The sequence below is a fragment of the Trachypithecus francoisi genome, unplaced genomic scaffold, assembly GCF_009764315.1.
Source record: "Trachypithecus francoisi isolate TF-2019V2 unplaced genomic scaffold, Tfra_2.0 Lachesis_group16, whole genome shotgun sequence".
NCBI classification, from domain to species: domain Eukaryota; kingdom Metazoa; phylum Chordata; class Mammalia; order Primates; family Cercopithecidae; genus Trachypithecus; species Trachypithecus francoisi.
Genome location: NW_022681461.1, coordinates 78,945,567 through 78,957,179, shown reverse-complemented (window position 1 = coordinate 78,957,179; position 11,613 = coordinate 78,945,567). Strand labels below are relative to the sequence as shown.

Here is an 11,613-nt window from a genome sequence, read left to right as displayed (position 1 = left end):
AGCAAAGCTGGAGGCATCATACCATATGACTTCAATATATACTACAAAGCTATACTACAAAAACAACATGGCCCCAGCATAAAAACAGACACATAGACCAATGGAACAAAATAGAGACCCCAGAGGTAAACCCATGTATTTATAACCAACTGCTTTTCAACCAAGGTGCTGAGAACATACATTGGGGAAAGGACAGCCTCTTTAATAAATGGTGCTAGGAAAACTATCCATATGCAAAAGAATGAAATTACACTGTTTCTTATCACATATAAAAATTAACTCAAAATGGGTTACAGACAGAAATGCAAGACCAAAAACTATAAAAACTACTCAAAGAAAACAAAGGATATGCTTTAGTACATTGTTCTGGGCAAAGATTTTATGAGTAAGACTCCAAAAGCACAGGAAATGAAAGTAAAAATAGACCAATGTGATTATACCAAACTAAAAAGCTTTTGCATAGCAAAGGAAACAATTAACAGTGAGGAGACAAGCTGTAGAATGGGAAATAATATTTGCAATATCTATCCAACAAGGGATTAGTATCCAAGAATATGCAAGGAACTTAAACATCTCAATGACAACAAAACAAATAATACAATTTTAAAATGAGGAAAGGATCTGAATAGACATTTCTCAAAAGAAGACATAAGAATGGCCAAGTATATGAAAAAATGATCAACATCAGTAATCATTGGGGAAATGTAAATCAAAACTAAAGTGAGATATCATCTCACCCTACTTAGAATTATTATCAAAAAGATTAAAAATAAGATGAGTGTGGTGGCTTATACCTGGAGTCTCAGCCACTTGGGAGGCTGAGGCAGGAGGATTCCATGAATCCAGGAATTCGAGACCAGCCTGGGCAACACAGTGAGATCCCATCTCAAAAAAAGAGTTAAAAAAAAATGCTGCTGAGGATATAGAGAAAAGGGAATTCTTACACACGGCTGGTTGGAATGTAAATTAGAACAGCCATTTTGGAAAACAGTATGGAGCTTCCTCAAAAAACTAAGAACTTTCATATGATCCCGTAACCCCACTGTTGGATATGTATCTAAAGGAAAAGAAACCTGCACTCCCATGTTTATTGCAGTACTATTCACAACAGCCACAATATGGAATCAATCTAAGTGACTATCAACGAATGAATGGATAAAGAAATGTGATATATACACACACACACACACATATATATATATATGAGTATATATATACTTATTCACATACACAATGGAATACTATTTGGCCATTAAAAAGAATGAATTCATGTTATTTGCAGCAATCTGGATGGAACCAGAGGTTATTGTGTTAAGTGAGCCAGGTGTAGAAAGACAAATATAGCATGATATCACTTATATGTGGGAACTAAGAAGGGTTGAGCTCATAGAAGTAAAGAATAGATCATAGTTATTAGAGGCTGGGAAGGGTAATGGGGAGGGAAAATTGGGAGGGGGCCTAGTGAGAGGTTGGTTAATGGATACAAAATTACAGCTAGAAGGGAGGAATAAGTTCTAGTGTTGTATAGCACTGTAGAGTGACTACAGTTTATAATGTGTATTTTCAAATAGAGAAGATGATTTTGAATGTTCCCAACACATAGAAATGATAAATGTTTAAGGTGAAGAATATGCTAATTTTCATAATTTGATAATTATACATTATATATGTATATCAAGTCACTCTGTATCCCATAAAATATGTATACCCTGTAAATATATATAATTATTGCCTGGCAATTGAAAATAAATATTTATCACTGGATTTAGGACACACTGAGATCACCCAAGATGATCTCATCTCAAGATCCTTTAGTTAATCACATCTACAATGGTCCTTTTCCCAAATAAGGCCACATTCACAGCTTCTGAGGGTTAGAACTTAGATCTTTTGGGAGCTACAATTTAATTCACTACACATCCATTAAAATAATCTGAGTATATTTTCTTTTCTTTTGTGTTGCAAGGAGCAAAGAGAGACCCCTACCCTGACAAAGTGTCCACCTTCCCTTAGTCCCAGCTGTACATGAGCAGAAAAGCCATTGATAGCTTTTCTCCACATATGGTTGTCTTATTTGTGTACTGCTCAATCCCTTGGCTAAGGGGTAATTAGGAAGGGATACTAAGATCCAGCTTTCTCTCTGCAGGTCAAACCATATGGCTGGTCAGCACTGCATCCACTGGGATTTTTTCTTCCCACAAAGATGCTGCTCACTTCCCATGCAGTGTGCCCATTCAAAGGGGGTTCCTTTTTCTGATTTGAATAAAGACAAAGTATAGGCCAGGAGAGACTCTCACCATCGACATTCATGACCTCAACTGTGTTTGCCGGTGGCCAATTAGAGGTGATGGTATAAAGTACTTGCTAAAATTGTTAGGACCATGCAAAATTTGCCAGACAGTAAAAGAAATGGAGAAGGGACTGATAAAAAGCAGGGGTGACACAAGGAAGGAAACAAGGGGAACAGCAGGTAGTGAGTTAAAGTGAGTTACTAGAAGTGGAGGGAGGGAGGGAGTGGATGTAGAGGTCCACCAGACTTGAACAGCCTTATGTGAGCACACCCTCATGTTCACCACCCCCGCCACAAGCAGCAAGGCCTTGACCCTTTTGTGATAGGAAGGAGCAATATAACCTAGGCTGAGACCTGTTCCCCAAACCCACCTAGCTCTGCCCCTTGCTCTGTAAGATTTTGAAGAACTGTCAGAGCCCCTGTAGTAAAGACCTGCTTGAACTTTCAGTGGGAGCTAATATGCCTTTGCTATACTGTGATATCTGAGCCACATGGAGAAGGGCAGCTGGATCCTCACTGGGACCAGCTATGTCTCCAGCAACAGACACCCACAGGCAATGACCCACTTGGAGGAGGACCCAATCCCCCAAGACAACCTGCCAGAGAGAGGCCAGACATCCGTCTTGTAGAAGAAGAGGACAAGGAAAAGCTAACCATGCCCTCCACTGACACTAAAATCCCTTAGGTATGTGCAACCCCAAAAGCCCTTCTATATCCACAGTTTTATTGAATTCTTGCAACAGTATCCCATGTCAAGCCCGTTTCACAAACCCGGAAACTGAGTTTCACAGACGTGAAGGTCTTACTCTGATACAGGACTCTCTACTTGTGGTCGCTTTTTGCCATTCGGAGTGGTGGGTTTTAGTTTTGCTTTTTCCACGTGAGACATACTGGGAATCTGCAGCCTGGGTTGTCATCTAGACTCCCTCGTGCTAGGATCTCAGGCGTGCCACTTAACCCCAAAGTAGTGTTTTTTCTGTAAATAAAAAAGAATAATAATTATCTTCCCCACGATGTCACTGTGGAACAGCCAAAAAAATTATTAAAAAGCAATTGCCAACAATTGAAGTCAAACACATCATAGGAGAGTAAATTGCTGTGTTCTACTAGTTTCTGTGGGAATTTAGATATAATTTTTTAAAAAAGACCAATCCCTGGATGTCTACACAAGTTAGAGGGAGTCATTAGTAGGATGGAAAGAAAAGTGGTTTTATGGTTTTATTTTCTTGGTGTTTTTATTAATAAGAAAAAGAGTAGATGTGTATTGTTTCTCAAAAAAAAATGAGATTTTTCGGGAGCATATGGCAAATTAGTCATTAAGACTCTCTTATGGCTCAGACCCACTTAATATGTTCTCTGTGGTGTGTGTACAACAAACCTGCAAAATTACATTACAGTGACTATTAAATGATTCATCAGGGTCACTTCCCCAGTAGATTTAGAATCTGGTGCTTATTCATGCTTCTCCCTCGGTAAGCTTTATTATCTCAATTGTGTTTGCCAGTGGCTAATTAGAGGTGATGGTACAAGCTAATTGCTAAAATTTTTCAGAACCATCAAAGTATTTATTTTGAGAGCAGGGGAAAATTACAGTTCCATCTTTGGCAGCAGAAGGGATGCATTGTGATTTTAACAAATGGTGTGTCTGCTGGTCCTTAAGAGTTCAGTAGCAGTTTAATATGCAAAGTGATTGGCTGACAGTGTGAACCTGGAGCTGAGACGCTATTATTGCTCCCAGTACCCGGGAGTACTCTGGCTCCAGCTGGGCTCATGCTTCATGGCTTGAAATTCCCACAGCCTGGGTTTGGTCTATGAAGACTTTCCCCCACCCCCTTTTGTAGCTCTTAACCATAGCAAGATTGGAAAAACCATGGGGGTGACAAATTGAATCGGGCTCACAAAGGATGTCAGGGGAGGCCAGAGCAGACAAGCTCCAGGTGATAAGAAAAAGTGCAGTCTGATAGGAAACAGCAGACTTCAAAGAGCAGAGGAAAATTGTTTGCCAGTAGGGCACAAACACATGGATCCAGGAGAAGCAATGCTTAGTAACTCAGGCTGGCAGCCCTAAGAAGTCTGACAACCAACAGCCAAGTCACAAACCCTAGAATGAGGTCAAGAAGGAGACTGGCCCCTAGGGAGAAAGAGGGTGAAAGCCAGAGAACGAGAAGAATCAAGGCTGGGTCTCGAACACAAAGCCTAGAGGCGAGAAGGATAAGGCTGAGTCCCAGAGAACAGGGGTTAGATAACTCACTTTTGATCCTGGGGGTGATGTTGGTTCTCTCAGAAATCAATTATTGGCCCCAGCTCACCAGACAGCCACAACAGTTTCCCCTTTATGATACTTTGAGATCAAGCAGCACCCGACTCACCCAGTATTCATTTCCACTTCTCGTGCGCCTTCCCATCGTGTGTGTGTTATGGGGCACGGGCGGGAGGGTGGGTGTTAGTGGGAGCTGGAAAAGGGAATTACAGTTTCTTGGCTCACTTTGAGCTAGAGTTTGCCATGCAAATTGAATGCACTCATGCCAGCTCTGAATGTGGGAAGTGGAGGCCATTTCCCTGTTTTTTACCATTTCTCCAGGTAAGAAAAGTCATGAGGATATAGGGCTGTGGCAGCCATGAGAATGCACGTCTCACTTCTACACTGCAAGGACTGGGGTTGACAGCAGTCCCGCTACGGCAATCTGAAATCCATGCTCACATTTACCCCACCACAGCCATGCTTCTCACAGACTGATTCCAGCCAGTGACGATGCATGGCAGAGAGACATGAGCTCCTTGGATGGGTGACTTTGGCTCAAGGATTCTCCATATGCTTTGCTGAACATTTCTAAGGTCTTCTGTCTTGCAGATTGGATTCTCCGGCATCAGTAGAAAGAATCTAATAGAACAATGTCTTTTTGCAGTCTGGTACATGCCACTGTGAACTTCTTGAGGGAAGGCGTAGTGGCCTACTCATTTTGTGCCTTACGAACTCTGTGAAAATGACAAAAAGGTAAAGACTCTAACTTCTATTTTATTCATGTATTGTTTGTTTTTGAATTAGTAGTGATGATAGCCATTATTAGCTGAATACCTAATCCATATGCCAAACATTTTACATTATGCCCTACTAAATGTATTAGCTCATTTTATTCAATTCTCACAACAAAGCTGGTCTTATTATTAGTCCCATTTTGTAAACAAGGACATTGAAGCTTAAAGAGAACACACAATTTTTCCCAAAGTCACATGGCTAGTAAAGGACAGGCTCTCTTGCCTGATTTTTGTACAAACATCACATGCCAGGTGCCAAGCTAGGATCTACCTAGAGTTTATTTAACATATGTCTTACTATAAAGGTAACACCCGTACCAGAAGTACAGCAGGAGCAGGCTTGGCTTAGATGGAGCTGATTAAGAAAGGTTCATTGTTGGGTTCCTTTTCAATGTTGTCATATCTATAATAATAGAGATTGCCAGCTAAAATACAGGACACCCCATTAAATTTGAATTTCAGATAAATAATGAATAATGTGTTAGTATAAGTATGCCTTCAGCAGCATTTGGGACATACTGATTTAGTTGGGTGTCTTGTATTTTCATCTGCTAAATTTAGCAACCCTAAAAATAATTAAGAAGTTGCTCCCAGAGATCAGGGGGCATGTTGTTCAAAGCCATAATGCAAAAAGCCAAGCACTCTTAGAAGAAAGATAATAATAACAAGATCAACAACTGCTAATTTATTGAGTACCTTTTTACGTGCTAGTCACTGTTCTAAGGTCTTTTCCACAATAACTCGCCCTAACCTTACAACAAACCAGTGGGATAGGCATTCCTGTTCTTCCTATCTTGCAGACAACTGAGACAGAGAAACTTGCCCAAAGACAGCCAGCCAGCAAGCAGCAGGGTTAGGATTCAAACCATGACTGTCATTTCTAGATACTACATGTTTAACCACTAACCTCATAAAGAGTAAGGCTCAATTTGCCAAATTATAAAGCGAATATTCAACTCAGGTTTACACAAATTCTATAGACTCTCTCTTCATTTGTTCTTTCTCACTTACCAAAAATCTAGAACCCATTTTTCTCCTTATAGGTATCATACCCTGGTAGGGCAGTGATCTAACCAGACACTATATTTTTAAAATGCAATTTTCCTGTCTAAAAATTATTGTATGTTAAGGTTTTGTAAATTTTGGAATACAAAAAAGAATACAGAAAGCTACAGAAAGTGTAAAGAAACTTAAAATTACCTTAATTTCCTTTGTTAATATTTTGTGTAGCGTTTCAGTCTTCCTATGAACACATATTATTTGCTTTTTTAGACAAAATATGAATCATACTATACACACTGTTTTGTGGCTTCCATTAACAATACACTGTGAATATCTTTCCTTTTTATAAATTGCCTTTGAGGATGCTATGAACTGAATTGCAGCCCCCACAAATTTCATATGTTGAATCTCTAACCCACATTGTGACTGTATTTGGAGAAAGGAAGTGATTAAGATTAAATGAGTTCATAAGGGTAGGGCTCTGATTCCAAAGAATTCATGTCTTTATAAGAAGAGACATCAGACAGCTCGTTCACTTTTTCTGCCATATGAGGGTATAGCAAGAAGATAGCCATCTGCCACCCAGGAATAGAGCTCTCACTAGATGTCAACCTTGCCACACCTTGATCTGGGACTTCCAGCCTCCAGAACTAAGAGAAGATAAATCTCTGTTGTTTAAGCCACCCAGTCTATGGTACTTTATTATGTGAGCCTAAGCAGACTAATAGTTTTTCAGGACTATAATACTCCATTGGCTGGATACAACAAAATGTATTCAACAAATTCCCTTGATAGGGCTTGCATCTGTGTCCCTACCCAAATCTCATATTGAATTGTAATCCCCAATGTTGGAGGTGGAGCCTGGTGGAAGGTAATTGGACCATGGGGGTGGTTTCTCATTAATCGTTTAGCACCATCTCCTTGGTGCTGTCCTCATGATAATGAGTTGTTGTGAGATCTGGTTGTTTAAACGTATGTTGCACTTTGCTCTGCTTTCTCTTCCTCCTGTCCCAGCCATGTGAAGTGCTGGCTCCTTCTTCGTCTTCTGCCATGATTGTAAGCTTCCTAAGGCCTCCCTAGATGCCAAGTAGATGCCAGCATCATGCTTCCTGTACGGCCTGCAGAGCTGTGAGCCAATTAAACCTCTTTTATTTACAAATTACCCCATCTCAGGTATTTCTGTATAGCAGTGTAAGAACATCCTCATTGCTAATTCTATAAATTGCATTCAAATTTGCACTTTCATAAGTATCACCTGTAAGTAACCTTTCCCAGCCCTAACTTAGGATAGATTTTTAGAGACAGAGTCACTGGTAGAGTGACCGATTATCTCAGTTTGCATGAACTATCCTGGTTTTAGTACTGAAAGTCCCATGTCTTGGAAAACTCCACCAGTTTTGGCAAACCAGGACAGCTAGCCACTGGATTTCTAGGTCAAAGACAATGCGCTTTCTAGGGCTTTGTTACACGTACTGCTGGATCAGTCTCAAAATGGGTGCTAATTTCCATTTCCATACCCACCATGTAAGAGATATCTCTTCAGAGGTACATACCTTATCTGTAATTTACATGAACATACTTTAGCATAGATAGTGAGATATAGGAGGTGTAAATTAAAAGTAATCTATACCCTAGAAAGAGTTGATTAATATGTGAAGTACCCTAATCAGGAATCCACATTCTAGAGGTGGCTGGTTAGCATTTGAAAGACCCTAATCAGGAGCCCCTACTCCAACTCCAGCGCCTGCCACAGGCACTCAGACAAGTGCTTGCTTTAAATACCATTATGTGAAGCTGCATATTGAGCTTGTTAATTAGCATAAGGGATATTAGAAATAATGTTTCATTGGTGAAATATGAGCTATTCAGAAAAACATTCTGCCTTGCATCAACAGAAGATTTTGAAAATTCTGGTATCAAAAACCAGCAGCCAAACAATTTTGGAGTAACACTTAAGGTGTGAAACTGTGTTTGATCCCATCACCCCTACATTTATCAGAGGATTAGAAAGGTTTGGAAATGGGGGAGTTGTAACTTGGGGGTTACCACGATGACTAGAGGGGTGGGAGAAGGATGGATAGCAGAATTCAGTGGCTGGGTAGAGGCTAAATGTCCCACAATGCCCATGCCCAGACCAGCCAAAATGCCATGGATGCTGGAAGAGTTTTCAGCTGATGTTCAGAATCTTGTGGAATTTTTGTCTCAAAATTATCCTTCCAGGTTGGACAACCCCAAGAACAGAGGTTCCACACTTTAGTGGTTTTAGAAGAGAAAGCAATGGTCTTTGTGTATTTTTGTTGTTTTACTGTATTGGGGCCTTTTGTTTATTTATTATTTTTGTTGTTACATGTGGCTGGGAGTTCAAAGGTCTGAGAACCAGGCACTCCAATGTTGAGGGCAGGAGAAGACAGATGTCCTAGCTCAAGAAGAGAGAGGGAGAAATTGCCCTTACTCTGCTTTTTTGTTATATTTGTGCCTTCAAGGAACTAGATGATTCCCACCCATATTAATGAAGACGATCTTCTTTCTTTGGTCTATGTGTTCAAATGCTAATCTCCTCTGGAAAGACCCTCACAGACACACTCAAAAATAACCTTTTCCCAGCTATCTGGCCATCCCTTAGCCCAGTCAAGTTGACACATGAAATTAACCATCACATCATCCCACAAGGAGACCCACTGAGGACTTCTGCAGGCTGAGATGTGGGTGAAAGGAGCAGACCAAGGTTCATGACTTTAAAGGAGGTCTGAGATGAGGAGATGTGAACTGGGATTGGGAGGTTCAGGGAAAGAAAGAGAGTCAGCATTAGGAGATTGCCAGGTACCCCTGGTGGCCGGGGCCTGAGAATCTCCAGCGAGCTGAACCAGCCCTTGCTAACCCTCAAGGGGAAGAAGCACCTCACTCCACACAGGTGGAAGGGCCACGGGAGCTTCTCCTTCCTACACTCTTACATCCCAGCCACCTGCAACTATCCATGCATCACCTATCACAATGGTCCTTCATCCTGGTTGTGTATCAGAATCACTTGGAAATGTTTAAGATACAAGTGCTCAGGTGTAGATTCTGATTTAATTGGTCTGGGATTGGTCTAAGCATCTTTTTTTAATGTTCCCCTGGTAATTCTAATGGACTGTCATGTGCTAAGATAACCATAATTTTCTTTAGACCACCTCAGCACAGACTATATGGTGTTACTATGTTATAGGACTAAGCTGGTGGTTCTTGACCTGGGCTGTATGCTGAAGTCATCTGGGAAGCTTTAAAAAAAATACCAATGCCTGGGTTCCACCTTCAGAGATTTCAGTGTACTTGGTTTGCAGGTGCATCAATGGTTTTAAAAGTTCTTCTAGTGACTCCAATAAAGATCAAGAATGAGGCCCACTGGATCAAGTTCTAGCTCAGAAACTATAGTACATTTAAGTGTGCAAAGTTTTGGGGTGGTCAGGTGAATTCTAATCTAGACACTCATTCTTCAAGAGAAAACTACTATACATTCTTCTACTATCCTATCTCAATCAAAAAACAAATGCTTTGCAAATTAGCATACTGGACATTAAACATGGGTTTTTATTAAATTGCATGATGAATATAATGAATAGGTTGTCCACTGGTGAAATTGCAGTTAGATGATATATATGTATTGGCTAACAATATTTTAGAGACACTTTCTACCTTTGCATAAATAGGGTATGGAAATTCAGTGAGGCCCATATTCTTTAATATTAGGGATATTATTTTAGAAATATTACACTGGAACTTTATTAGAGATATATTGCCCTAAGTGAAATCTCTAAGTGGTTCCATGTTCAGCTGTGAATTCTCAAAGGTGTTGGTTGCCTAATGCCATCTCTCAGGGTGACAGGAACTTTGGCCTTCACAACTGTATTAGTCCATTTTCACATTGCTATAAGGAAATACCTTTCCAAGCATAGTGGCTCATGCCTGTAATCCCAACACTTTGGGAAGCCAAGGTGGGTGGATCACTTGAGGCCAGGTGTTCAAGACCAGCCTGGCCAACATAGTGAAACCCCGTCTCTACTAAAAAGACCAACAATTAGCTGGGCATGGTGGCACATGCCTATGGTCCCAGCTACTCAGGAGACTGAGGCATGAGGATTGCTTGAACCCAGGAGGCAGAGGTTGCAGTGAGCTGAGATCATACCACTGCACTATAGCCTGGGTGACAGAGGGAGACTCTGTCTCTAAATAAATCAATACATACATATACACATACATACCTGAGACTGGGTAATTTAAAAAGAGAAGGTTTAATTGACTCACTGTTCTGCAGGCTGTACAGGAACCATGATGCTGGCATCTACTTGGCTTCTGGAAGCCTCAGGAAACACAATTATGGCTGAAAGTGAAGTGGGAGCAGGCACGTCTTACATGGTAGAAGCAGGAGCAAGAGAGAGTGGGGGGCAGTACTACACACTTTTAAATGACCAGATCTCATGAGAACTTACTCACTATCACAAAGACAGTACCAAGGGGGATGGTGATAAACCATTCAAGGGAAAACGTTCCCATGATCCAGTCACATCCCACCAGGTCCCACCTCCAACAGTGGGCATTACATTTCGACATGCGATTTGGGCAGGGATACAGATCCAAACAATATTAACCACAAATGAACCTTTGATGCAAAGTGCTAAGTTGAGTACCTGGGAGCAGACTTTCTCAGGTATGGAACAGGTCATGAGAATCCTTTCATGATGACTTGCTAACAAGCATTTAGTTAGTAAATGTTTGTACACCTGGCAGAATTGTCTCTGAGACTTGGTTTAATTAAAACATGTTAGTAAGGATGTAAAAGCATGTGACTCTCACCCACCCCACACTAGAGCAGCCCCTGATGGCTGTCAGCATAGAGCTGGCCTGGCTCTAATAGCAAACCCATGGTGTTCTCTTCTAGAACATAAGCAAAGCCTCTTTCATTGTTACAGAACAAGACGTAAAACACGACCACTCCTGAATCATGTCCCAGCACAAGGACAAAACCACCAGCCAAACCATGAAAATGGTCAAACACCTTCTACCAGCTACTAGAGTGACTGGTGCTTCTTTACCTGCTATAGATTTGGCTCTACTCTGTTCCTCCCACCTCCTAAATAAAACTTATCTAGGAACTATGCAATCACAGAATAGCCTTGCTTCTGATAGCACCCAAACCAGAGCAAAATCATATTCCCTTGAACTCTTCCCTGAATCACCTAACACAAGCCTACATTCTGTGAAAAGCCCCTTCCATAACTCCCTTGCTGAGATAGACCAAGGTTCTCCAT

General features: G+C 40.9%; 1 long non-coding RNA gene across 2 annotated transcripts; it reads right to left on the bottom strand.

Annotated features, from left to right (window-relative positions):
- Positions 1–3,004: 3,004 nt before the first annotated feature.
- On the bottom strand, positions 3,005–11,209 carry LOC117099394. Of its 2 annotated transcripts, none has more exons than XR_004443797.1 (3): positions 10,993–11,209; positions 4,542–5,266; positions 3,005–3,266 (listed from the first exon to the last, which is right to left on the bottom strand). It is a non-coding gene; the product is annotated as an uncharacterized LOC117099394 (long non-coding RNA). The 2 variants fall into 2 exon arrangements; XR_004443798.1 differs by having other exon boundaries at positions 4,660–5,266.
- Positions 11,210–11,613: the final 404 nt, after the last annotated feature.